At 34.6% G+C, this 13,523-nt stretch overlaps 1 protein-coding gene, 1 long non-coding RNA gene and 1 pseudogene across 8 annotated transcripts in view; 2 read left to right on the top strand and 1 right to left on the bottom strand.

The window, feature by feature from the left end:
* The window catches only part of PDE4B (phosphodiesterase 4B), a 681,554-nt gene that overhangs the window by 398,365 nt on the left and 269,666 nt on the right, over window positions 1-13,523 (top strand). The window lies entirely within an intron of this gene.
* LOC107966997 (uncharacterized) overlaps window positions 1-13,523 on the top strand; it is a 43,110-nt gene that overhangs the window by 23,806 nt on the left and 5,781 nt on the right. The gene's annotated exons all lie outside the window — the stretch shown is intronic.
* LOC112206939 (U4 spliceosomal RNA) lies at window positions 4,245-4,366 on the bottom strand (annotated as a pseudogene).

Raw genomic sequence — 13,523 nt, 5'->3', positions numbered from 1 at the left:
ATGTATTTGTAGAATAGTAGAAAGAAAGGATTACCTTCAGAGGTAGGCTTGGTATAAAAGGAAGTATCACTTCTTATGATGGACGAGCTATAAAGCTATAAAGCCTATTTCTTCCAGGGGTGATACAGCTGGAAATATACTTAGATTCTAAATAGGTTTAGATAGATTTATAAATACATCAATAATGTACCATCGAGGGCAGGACAGGTCATAGGAACATAAATATGATATTTTTGAGGGGAACTTTGGGTGGCCTATCACCTCATACTCTTAAGAGAAGACTTATGTTGGATGGTTCAGCAGCTTGACCAATTTTGGGACATTCCTTTGTTCTTATAAGTGTTATCATAGTCAAATTACTCAGAGGAACAAATAGTTACAAACTCCCTGAGGTCTTAGATGACAAAATTATATACATATATATATATATATGTGTGTGTGTGTGTATATGTATGTATATATATGTGTATGTGTATATGTATCTGTATCTGTATATAAGTATATGTAGATATGTGTGTGTATATGTATATGTATGTATACATATATACATATATGTGTATGCATATATATGTATGTATATATATGTGTATGTATGTATATAGACACTGACATTACTCATAATTTAAAAACATCTTAACATTTTTGAGAAAGAGGCAAGGACTTCTTTTACGCTGTATGAAGGGAACTAGAGAATGTTGAAAGTCATAGGTCTGAAAATGTTTAATTACAAGTGCGTTTTCTTTAAAATCTATCCTTCAGTTGAGATGACAGTAGCTGTCACCACACCCCTTTCCCTAGGTAGCCAAATTAATTGGGAAAAGAAAAAATGTGTTCATTGGAGTGGAGTCTCACACACTATCACAGTGCCCTTGACAGCACCCTGTTGTGGCCCCTGTTCCACCTATGTGATGGCCTTTCAGACATGACAAACAGTTTTTCTAGTTTCTTTAGGTGAAAAGATTTAACTGCCAATTAACGAGACATCCTAGGTTTAAAAAAAAGTGACCGTAACTTCGTAATTTTATTTTCCTAGCATCTGTTCTATTCAAGCCAAGCCTACTGCGGTGATCTTCATCAAGACAATTCAGGGGTTTCCTAGCAACCAAGTTTCCTGTGGTTTCCTTGGTTATATGTAATGACATAACTCTTATGGGCAACTTCACAAAAACACAGAAGAAAGCCCTCCTAAAGAATGAAATTCCCAAAAAAATCAAGTTACTGCTCACTGAGTGTCTCTGTTTAAAATGGAGAAATTTATCTTCGTGAATGTTAATGACACTAATAAATAATTATGTAGCAATTGCAAAGTAAAATCACATGGTTATTTGATTTCTTTCATTGTTTTTGTTATATGCCTGATCTTAATTTGATTTCTGAAATCAGGATCCTTTTTCCATCTCTTCTAATTGACTGCCACATACTTAGTCATATCCAGCAGATGAAAATTAGACAGTTAAAAAAATTACATGAGAGGTCATTTATTAAAATAGCAGAGTTGTAGTTGCTCAAGAGTAGGAACCAATAATACTGCCTGTTTTTTACTAATAAAGTATATTATGAGGTTTGTATGGCAGTATCAAGGGTTATTGGTGGAGGCCATTAAATAACTATTAATGTATACTGAGAAGTAAATTTTCCGTGCCAGCATGACCAACATTAGCTACTTTTATGTACTTAATTGTTTTTTCCTTCTATATTCACAAAGACAAATTATACTGGGTAACTGTAATCTTTGGTGATATATCTAATATCCATAATATGTCAACCAAAGAAGAAATATAAATTTACACAATTAAGAGTAAAATTTGTGCAACATCGGCTATTCATCCTTGCATTTTCAGTGCCTATCATACAAGGCGGCTTGTGATAAATATAAAATATTGGATTAATGAATGACCAGGGCTCAACAACTCCTTTGGTTTTTCCAGTGGAAATCAGAATTTAATATGAGGATCCCCAGATTAAAGTAATGCACACTTAGAAAAGGAGAAAAACATAATTAATACATCAGAAATTTTTGAGTTAGAGTACAGTAAGTCCTCACTTGTTGTTGGTAGGTTCTTGGAAACTGTGACTTTAAGTGAACTGACATACTGGATAGTAGAACTAATTTTACCATAGTTTAATTGATACAAGCAAGAGTTCAGTTCTTACAGCATACAGTATATACAGTACCTTGTTTCCCTTAAAGTCACACTTTTCAAGAATCTATCCGTGAGGACTTACCATATATATTCCTCTGCATACTATTCATTTATTAATTAAATATTTATTATGGACCTATTAGGTACCAGGTTCTGTGCCAAGTGCTCAGAGTACAACTGAGAACAAAATTAAATATGATTACAGCCTCAAGAAGCTTGAAAATTCAAAATGTTTAGGAATTATAAATTAGCTAAATGATAATACAAACAAAAGTACAAATACTGTAAAGACAAGATACTGTAAACACAAGATAGATTAAGCCATGAGTTTAACAAAGAAACCTCTTCTGATCTGGGGGTAGAGTGTCCAGGGATAGCTTCTCAAAGGAAGTAGCATTTAAGCTGAGAGATGAAGGCCTAGGTAAGCATAACTGGGAGAAAGTTGGGTGTGGGTGGGGAACAGCAGAGACAAAAGGATAAGCATGTGCAAAGACTTTAGAGGAGCCCAAAGAAGCAGAGAGACCTGGAGTTCTCATTTCTGTTAGTGGGAATGAACCTAGAATAAGAGGAGATTTCAGAGGGTTTCAAAAGGATTCCTATAGGCCATGTTGAGCATTTAGCAGAAACAATCTAGAAAAAGTTCGGAAATGTGGTTCATAGTTACAATTTAACCTTTGTAGTATTAAATGTATTTTAAAAATCACCTAAGACTTTGATCTGAGGGTGAAAGTTTAATTCTGAAGTTACTGAAATAGTTGAGCCCCAGTAGGACAGGGTTTGTGGCATGAATAGGGCATTCGGACAGACTGTGCTCGTGGACTAGGGGTCAAACCAAGGAGAAGCTGAAGTCCAGCAGCAGTGTCAATTATCCAGGCAGGAAGATTGAAGGCCTAAGGCTCAGAGCAGGCAAAAAGCATGATAATGGGGTGGGGTGGAGAAAATAGCACTTATTTAAGATGATTTTATTACGTATTTGTATATACATTATTTCATTTAATTCTAAAAACCACATGATGAGGTGGGTATTGCTTTCTCCCTTTTTATATTAAGAAACTGAGAAATAGAAAGTGTAAAAAGCATACCCTGGATGACATGATACCAGTGAGGCTGGGATTAAAATCTAGGACTTTCTTGAGTTCTAAAATTGTGCTTTTTTTTCAGTGTAATACATTATATTTCCACTCTTCTGTGCAGTAACTTGGGTCAGAGTCTTGATATCAATATGGACCGTATGTCATAGCTGACCACAGCCAATGAGAGAGGAAGATATTTATCCCAATCTTGCTTTCCTGAGGCTTCTAACCAATAAGCTATACTAAGCCTAACTTAGTTGAAGCAAATGCCTTCTTTAACTTTATTTAAATAGAACCACTTATTTATGTATTTATTTATCCAAGAAACTTTATTAAGTTATCTTTAAAATCACATGCTTAGCAATCATTTTGAAAGTGATGCATTTGGTATTTGATGTATTCAATTCTGCATTGAGATGAGGGGAAAAAAAGCATAACACAACTTATGCCGCTCATATCATTAAGGCAAATGTGGAAAAGTAGAAGGGACCCAGAAATCATTTGGGCCCTTGATGTTCTTTCATTCATTCAATCAATTTTTTATTGAACTTCTCCTATATGCCAGGCACAGTTTTAGGTGTTGTGGATATTCCACTGAACAAAGTCCTTGATATCATGGGAAATAGACAAAAACACATAATCTAATAAATTATAAATCATAGTCAGGCAGCAAGAAATAATATGAAGAGAAATGGATGAGAGCATTAAAAAGTGATCAAGTAAGGCCTCCCTGAGGCAGTGAAATCTGACTAGAGACCAGAAAGAAGCTAAGGAGTGATAAATGGAGGAAGACAATTCAAGGCAGAGTGAGGAGAAATCTCAAATACTGAGACATACAGCATGCTTGGTAGGTTGGAGAAATGACTGCGCTTCAGATTTTCTGAAAACTTAGTGATTAATGATTTTTCAAGCTAATAAACTGAGTTTACAATCCTTGTATAACAGAAGAGACTCAAAGATCTACCATTTAGTCAAGGAGCTATGCAGCTAAAACTATATAAATCCAAATCTAGCCTCATTTAATATGAACAATTGTGTTAAAATCAACTTCTTTTCTGCATTAAGATTTAGTCCTTTAAAGTTTTCAATTAGCAATGACTGCGCCTCAGATAAACCTCATTGGCTATGATATCGCTACTGTGCAAAGCTGATTTAGTCCTTTAAAAACTAAAAGCCACTCTCTTGGCTTACGAACTTTGAGAATCACTTTAGAATTGTTTAAGGCAAAGACACAAACTGGGTTAATTTCATAGTAAAGATGGTTCTCTGTTGTTTGCACAGTATTTTATTAATTCCAGAATCATGGAACATTAGAACTTAAAGTGATATCTGAATTCATCTAAAGCACCATAATAGTAGCTAACATTTATAGGGCCAGCTGGCATTCTAAATGCTTGACTCATATTAGCATATTTTGTCCTCATAACCTTTGCAGACATAAATATTATGCCTCTGTTTTTAAATGGGGGAAACTGAGGAATATAGGGGTTAAGTAATTTTCCCAAGGTAATACAACTATTAAGCAATGAACCCGTGCAGTCTGACTCTAAAGTCTTTGCATTTAACCATTGCATACTAGACAGTTGGAAGAAACTGAGACTGACTGGTTAAGTAAAATTTCCAAGATCACACCTTTGGAAAGCAAAGGTGGAATTTCAGCCTTGACCTGTATGCCCTTAGAATTTGAGTTCTTAATTACTATTCTGTGCTACAAGCATCATTCATCTTGGTGAACATCTAGTTTAAACTCCACTTTGAGAGGTAATATTATTCAGTAGAGTGTACATGGACTTTTTGAACTAGAAGAGTCTTTTTTAAAATTCAATTATATACTTGCTATTATAGCTTGCAATCTTGAGCAAATAACTTATTTAAGTCTCAGTTTGCTTATCTATAAAATTTGGGTAGTCATACCTGCCAAATTACATTGTAGAGAGAAATAAATGATGTATTGTGTCTAACATAGCATTGAGTATGTATGAGGCAATTGACATATGGCGCAATTACTGTAATTCTGGAGAGGAAACTAAGGTCAAAGGAACTGTGTCACATAGCTAATAGTGGAATACCTGGGATACAAATCAGGTTCCCTGATTATTATATTTCTTGCCTTGAACTAAAAAAGTACTAAGTAGTGACAAGATTCACAGAAAAATAACCTGCCAATTTCTCTGTATGTCTGTTGTTATTCCAACTCAGAATCTGTGATATTAATAGCCATAGCCAATTTGCTGAACTCCTAGTGTGAACCATGCTAGTTCTCTATGATATATGATGTCATGGATTGCTATGTAATATCATATGTATCACTCTTGCTTTCCCAATTAGATCATAACAATCATCTCACAGGGATTTGTTTCTTGTTTGATTGTTTTTGTGTTTCTTCTGTATCCTCGAGCTTCACCTTCAAGTGTGGGAGAAAAGGTCTTTTATGTTAACCCACAAATCAACTACTTTAACTGCTTCTTAAATTTTTAAATATTTTATTTTATACTTTTAATCAATACATGCTATTGTAAATGTTTATGGGCTACATAATGATATTTCAATACATATAATGTGTATTGATGAGATCAGGATAATCAGTATATCCATTATCCTCCTAACTTATCATTGCTTTGTGTTAGGAACATCCAATATTCTCCTTCTAGCTATTTGAAACTGTATATTATTGTTGACTATAGTCATCCTACAGTGCTATAGAACACTTTGACTTATTTCCCCTATCTAGCTATAATTTTGTATCCTTTAAAAAATCTGTGCATATACCCTTTTCCTTACCCTTCCTAGCCTCTAGTATCCTCTGTTCTATTTTTCACTTCTATAAGATCAACATTTTTAGCTTCCTCATATGAGTGAGAACATGCAGTTTTTAACTTTCTGTTCTTGGGTTTTTTCACTGAAACTGCTTTGTTGAGAGATCATTTACATGCAATAAACAGTATCAACTTTAAATGTACAATTCTATGAGTTTCGACAAATGCATACAGTTGCATAACAACCACCACAATTATGACATAGACTACTTTGTCCAAAATGGCTGCCACTTGTGGCTACTGATCACTTGAAATGGGGCTAGTCCTAATTAAATGCGGTATAAGTAAAAAAAAAAATTATATATATATATACTGCATTTCAAAGGCTTAGTATAAAATTTAAGTATCTCATTAATAATTTATGTTGATTATATATTGACCATATTTTTATATATCAAGTAAGTATATTTAAATTAATCTTACTTTTTTACTTTTAAATATAGCTAGTAAAATATTCAAATTACATATGTGACTGGCACTATATTTCTATTGGGCAATGTTTTCATAGAACATTGTGACCACTTCTAAAAACTTATTCCTTGCCACTTTCTAAACAATCTCCTTCCTGCACCTGAACTCTTGGTGATCACTGTTATTCCCTCTGTCACTATAGTTTTGCCTTTTTTAGAACATCAAATAGTGTGTGGTTTTTCATATCTGGTCAGCATAATGCTTCTGAGAGTCATCCATGTTTTTATGAATCAGCTGTTTGTTCCTTTATTGTTGAGTGGTATTTATCATGGATATTCCATAATTTGTTTATGTACTTCTCAGCTAATGGACATTTGGGTTGTTTCCAGTTTTTGATTCTTAATGAAGCTGGCATGAACATGTGAGTACAAGTTTTGTATGGACATAGGTTTTCATTTCTACTGGATAAATATATCAGAAGGGGATTACTGGATGGCATAATAAGTATACATTCAACTTTAGAAGAAACTGCCAAACTGTTTTCCAAAGTGGTTATAATACTTTACATCTCCACTAGTAATGTATGGGAGTTTAAGTTGTTCCACATTTTCAACAGCTTTGTATTGTCAGTCTTATTAAATTTTAGCCATTCAAGTGGATGTCTTTGGTATCACATTGTGATGGTTTTCATTTATGTTTTCCTTTATAACTAATGATGTCGAAGATATTTGTATGTGTTTATTTGCCTGCCATTCATATTTCTTCCTTGGTGAAATGTGTCAATCAAATCTGTTGCCCATTTTTAAATGTTATTTGTCTTCTAATTGAGTTGAAAGGGTGAAGTTATTTATAAACACTGGATATGATAGTTTCTATTTTTACATCTTCAAATTTACTTTTTTTCTGCAGTGTTTAATATCATGGCAATACAATGCATTGTAATTTTTCATTGCAGATTTTCTTCTCTAAATTTCCAGTTGGCTCTTGGTTATAGCCTATACTTTTTTCTTCCATTATTTTATATTACTCTTTCTCTCTATCTTCTTGAACAAATGAAACATTTGTAGTACTTTTTTAAAAAGATCCTTGTATACAAATTCTATTATATCTGTTATTTTTAGTCTTTTAATTTGTTTATTTCTCTATTGTTTATTGTCCTCGTTTTTCTATCTTTTTATTAATTATTGGACTTTTTAGATAATACATTGTTTGCTGCTGGGTTTTTTTTTTTTGTATTTTTTAAAGTGGTGATAGATTTTGTTCTGGCACCATTGGGATACTTTTTGAATCAGTTTGATCCTTCTGAAGCTTACTTTTAACCTTCATTAGAATTGGCCCAGAGCACCAATTAGTCTAGGGTTACTACTATGGTGATAACTATATAATGATTCTTGCGGATGCTCCATGTAAACACACTGCTTGGTAGAAACATGAATTAAGACTAACTCTATGTAAGCTCTGACAGTTGTTCAGAGTCAGGTTCTTTCTTCAGCATTGGGTAGTTTTCTCTCACACAATTGCATATCAGTCTTCAGCCAGACTCAAAGGGATGCCTCAGCAGATTCTCAGAGCTCTATCTCAGTGCAGCTCCTTCATCTCTGGTACTTGTTCTTGCAATTCTAGCCATTTGGCCTTCCATAAACTCTGATCTCTACCTTAACTCAGAACAAATGCCAGTCTCTGTCTGGGTTCCCCATCTCTGCACTGCAGCCTAGCAACTGCTTTCAGGCTGTACACTGGACGTTCATTGAACTCACCCTGCTTCTTTACCTTTTCTCAGGAATCATGATCCATCATTTCATAGATTTTCTATTTCATTATTCCATCATGGCTGGAAGCATAAGGCTAGATATTTTAACTTTGAAATAAAATATCATCTTTGAAGCCTGCAAAGGTTACATATGCAGCCTGAGTTTTTCCTTTCCATTGACAGTTCAAAATATGAGCACTCTGCATGGGTCTTCAAGAGGTTAGTTTTAAATTTTTGCTCCCTAGGTTCCAAGTAAAACCCAGTTAGAAATATTAACACTTTAACATTCAAGAAAGAAAGTCTAAAGACTATAATGAGCGTACCTGTTGCTAAATTTGTAAGGTTTCATTTCTAAATCAAATTAGAGCATTAAAAAGCAACTTAATTGGAGTACTTTTCTTTAACTCTCCCATAAATGGCTTTGCTCAGCTATATTTCATTATTGTGCTTTTAGCTTTCACTAAGGCCATACAAAAACATCACACCTTCTGGTAACACATGCACACACAAATATAGATACAGTGAGAATTGAATTACCATAACACATCTCCATCACTTCCTACTACTAAATGTAATTCTCAGATCCTTTGTTCCTGGCTTGGTGAAAACCTTGAAAATTTTTTTAAACAATTTCATTTCATTTTAAGTTCTGGGATACATGTGCAGCATGTGCAGGTTTGTTACATAGGTAAACGTGTGCTATGGTGGTTTGCTGCACCTATCAACTCATCACCTATGTATGGCCCCAGTGTATGTTGTTCCCCCGCCCCTGTGTCCATGGGTTCTCATGGTTCAGCTCCAACTTATAAGTGAGAACATGCGGTGCTTGATTTTCTGTTCCTGTGTTAGTTTGCTGAGGATAATGGCTTCCAGCTCCATCCATGTTCCTACAAAGGACATGATCTCATTCTTTTGTATGGCTGCATAGTATTCCATGGTGTATATGTACCACATTTTCTTTATCCAACCTATCATTGATGGGTATTTGGGTTGATTCCATGTATTTGCTATTGTGAATAGTGCTTCAGTGAACATATGCATGCATGTATTGAAGTAATACATTAGTGGATGCCACTTAATGTGTTTTTGGTAGTTTTGACTCTTATTTCAACTTCATTGTTCTAATTCCTTTTTCTTTATGTCATTTTGATTTTTAATGGAAGAATTACATTTTAAAACAATGAGTGAATAAAATTGTTTTTCTATTTTGGCAATCCTAAACACATAGTTGATATTCAGTAAACTCTGATAAAACGGAAGTAATTGCTAATAGACTAAGCTAGTGAACATATGCAAGAAATGGATTACAAGTCCATTTATCTCAGTCCCAAGCACATATTGACACCTACAATATATAAAATGTTGAGGTGGGCGCCAAAAAATAAACTGACAGAGATGTGGTCTTGTCATGGAGCAATCACTTATGAATTTGATTTTGTATTGATTCAGTCAGAACAGATTGCTTTCTCTGCTTGAAATGCTGCCGCTTCCTGCAAGACACCATACTCAGATAATCTCTCATGTTTCTTACTTAATTCAAGCCCTTCCTTTAACATCACTTCATCAAAGAAGTCTTCCCTGGCCATTTTTCCTAAAATACAATTAACTGTTTATATTTTATTCTCTTACTCTGTTTGTGTGTATATGTATATATACAGACACATATATATGTACATTTGAGACAGAGTCTTGCTCTGTTGCCCAGGCTGAAGTTCTGTGGTGGGATCTCGGCTCACTGCAGTCTCCCCCTCCTGAGTTCAAGCAATTCTCCTTCCTCAGCCTCCCAAGTAACTGTGACTACAGGTGCGCACCACCACGCTGACTAGTTTTTGTATTTTTAGTAGAGATGGGGTTTCCTCATGTTGGCCAGGCTGGTCTCGAGCTCCTGACCTCAGGTGATCAGCCCGCCTTGGCCTCCTAAAGTGCTGGGATTACAGATGTGAGCCACTGTGTCCAGCCTGTGTTCAAATTTTTCTTTCACTTCTAACCTTAATTTCAAAGTAAGCTCTGTGAGGATAGGGATTTGGGCTGATGTGTTCAAACAGTATCCATGAGTCTTAGAACAATGACTAGTACATGTAAATGCTTAATAAATATTCACTTAATCAATCAATAAATGAATTTAAAAAGTGAATCCTCTATGATTAATCTAATCATAGATATGTTTAAGTTTAGCCTGAATTGTCTGTAGCTTGCCAGAATTTCCACTGGTAGCCAGCTGTGTTTGAACTCATGAAAAATACTTTCCAGCTTCACTGTTGTTGTGAGGAGAGTATTCTATGTGTGGAGGTTAACTGCACATCCCCAAAGCAACATTATTGCTGAATAAAGATGCCTAATGCCTTTACTATTAATTATCTGTGGCTATGCTAAACTGTAAGCTTTTGAGTTTTTATCTTTGTATTTTAATAGTTAATTTGAATAGAACCCAGTAATTTTTTTATTTTTATTTTTTATTATACTTTAAGTTCTAGGGTACATGTGCACAACGTGCAGGTTTGTTGCATATGTATACATGTGCCATGTTGGTGTGTTGCACCCATTAACTCGTCATTTACATTAGGCATATCTCCTAATGCTATCCCTCCATCCTCCCCCCACCCCACAACAGGCCCCAGTGTGTGATGTTCCCCTTCCAGTGTCCAAGTGTTGTCATTGTTCAATTTCCACCTATGAGTGAGAACATGCGGTGTTTGATTTTTTTGTCCCTGCGATAGTTTGCTGAGAATGACGGTTTCCAGCTTCATCCATCTTCCTAGAAAGGACATAAACTCAACCTTTTTTATGGCTGCATAGTATTCCATGGTGTATATGTGCCACATTTTCTTAATCCAGTCTATCATTGTTGGACATTTGGGTTGGTTTCAAGTCTTTGCTATTGTGAATAGTGCCACAATAAACATACATGTGCATGTGTCTTTATAGCAGCATGATTTATAATCCTTTGGGTATATGCCCAGTAACGGGATGGCTGGCTGAAATGGTATTTCTAGTTCTAGATCCTTGAGGAATCGCCACACTGTCTTCCACAATGGTTGAACTAGTTTACAGTCCCACAAACTGTGTAAAAGCATTCCTATCTCTCTACATCCTCTCCAGCACCTGTTGTTTCCTGACTTTTTAATGATCGCCATTCTAACTGGTGTGAGATGGTATCTCACTGTAGTTTTGATTTGCATTTCTCTGATGGCCAGTGATGATGAGCATTTTTTCATGTGTCTGTTGGCTGCATAAATGTCTTCTTTTGAGAAGTGTCTGTTCATATCCTTTGCCCACTTTTTGATGGGGTGGTTTGTTTTTTTCTTGTAAATTTGTTTGAGTTCTTTGTAGATTCTGGATATTAGCCCTTTGTCAGATGAGTAGATTGCAAAAATTTTCTCCCATTCTGTAGGTTGCCTGTTCACTCTGATGGTAGTTTCTTTTGCTGTGCAGAAGCTCTTTAGTTTAATTAGATCCCATTTGTCAATTTTGGCTTTTGTTGCCATTGTTTTTGGTGTTTTAGTCATGAAGTCCTTGCCCATGCCTATGTCCTGAATGGTAATGCCTAAGTTTTCTTCTAGAGTTTTTATGCTTTTAGGTCTAACATTTAAGTCTTTAATCCATCTTGAATTAATTTTTGTATAAGGTGTAAGAAAGGGATCCAGTTTCAGTTTTCTACATATGGCAAGCCAGTTTTCCCAGCACCATTTATTAAATAGGGAATCCTTTCCCCATTTCTTGTTTTTGTCACGTTTGCCAAAGACCAGATGGTTGTAGATGTGTGGTACTATTTCTGAGGCCTCTATTCCATTCCATTGTTCTATATCTCTATAATCTAAGATCTTTTAGAGTTTTTTGGGTTTTTGTTTTTAAGAAGAAGATTTCTGCATCATACAAATATTCTCCTTTAAATATGGAATTTCATCATCGTGTTTTCGGGGAGAATGGATGTGTATACCTAAATATTCTTTATTTTGAAATGTGATGAAAATGTAACTAGTACCAGACAGACTGAATTCTGTAAATCAGAATTTATTATTCTAGCAGCACATGGGAAATATTGAAATTCATTTTGCTGTAAGTATAGCTGGTGAAGTGAACAGTATTGTTGCGTTTAGAGATGTTGATGTTTTGAAAAGTTGCCATTAAGGCCTTTTAATCTTACATTTTGGACTTATGAGAAAAATCCCCAGGGCTATTCTAAAATCCTAACAGATACCTCCTGCTAAAATGCGTACAAAATATATCTCTTTTTCTATATTAGACTTTCATATTTATTTAATACAGAAAACAAATATCTTTTGTATTAGAAAAAAACACAAATATAAGGGATCTGCAAGATCCTTTAGATCTACTTCTTCAATTTCCAGTTGAAAAGACTGAGACTCACTTTCTTGAGTCAGTACAGGACTTTATCAACGACAGGAAATTAATAACAGGCAGTTCTAGAAAGCAGAAACCTACTATTCAAATTACTAATATGCCAAGGTTTCAAATAGTTTAGTTATTGTGCCTTAAATATTGTTACAATAGTATTATTTTCCCATTACAGGTATGTATACCAGAGAATAAACCACAGTCTACTTCTAAGGAAATTAATTATATAAAAGGAAGGATCCTATGGTTCTTTATGAAAATAGTATTTTTTTATAAAACTGATCAATTAAAGCTCATTATTAGCACTGAAGTAGAATTACTTTTTCTCCCTAGGAGAACTGAGTTGTAGGAATGCTTTGTAAATGTGTTTTTAAATTGTTGATTTTATTTAGAATTGGCATCTTTTGCTAAAGAATCACCATGAGTCTTCACCGAAAGGTTGAAATGAGTTGTTGCTATTGTTGAGCATTGTGGGGTAAGAGAAATCCTGCCTCACGCAAATTTATTTACATTGCTTCATCCCTCTCTGTATCTTCAGGAAGTTCAAGGACCTGCAATAAAACTGATGCTGAATGTATTTCTCCAAAGAGTTGGAACTTTACAATATTTGTCCTTTTCCTTTCTTCAGATTTATTTTTCTTATCCTGCTTCCTATTATATGTCTTAAACTTTTGATATGAGGCCAGCATATGTGCCATTGAAAATGGTCTTAGAGTTTCTCTTTTAGTGAAATTGAATATTCTCCCATACATATTAATAGTGATATGGTTTAGACAATAATTTAGCATGATAAAGCTCTAGAAGCAGCCTTGGCTTTTCTAGTGAACATCATGGCAATCCTTTTAAACTTATTGGTTTAGTATGGTATAAAACTCACAGGTAAAAAAGAAAGCAAATAAATACAAATAGATAAATAAGGTATTTCCATAGCATTCAGTTGGTGTGACAATCATTATACACAAAAATTTGCTCT

The sequence above is a fragment of the Pan troglodytes genome, chromosome 1 (assembly GCF_028858775.2).
Source record: "Pan troglodytes isolate AG18354 chromosome 1, NHGRI_mPanTro3-v2.0_pri, whole genome shotgun sequence".
NCBI classification, from domain to species: Eukaryota; Metazoa; Chordata; class Mammalia; order Primates; family Hominidae; genus Pan; species Pan troglodytes.
This window is presented reverse-complemented; position numbering and strand designations above follow the sequence as displayed.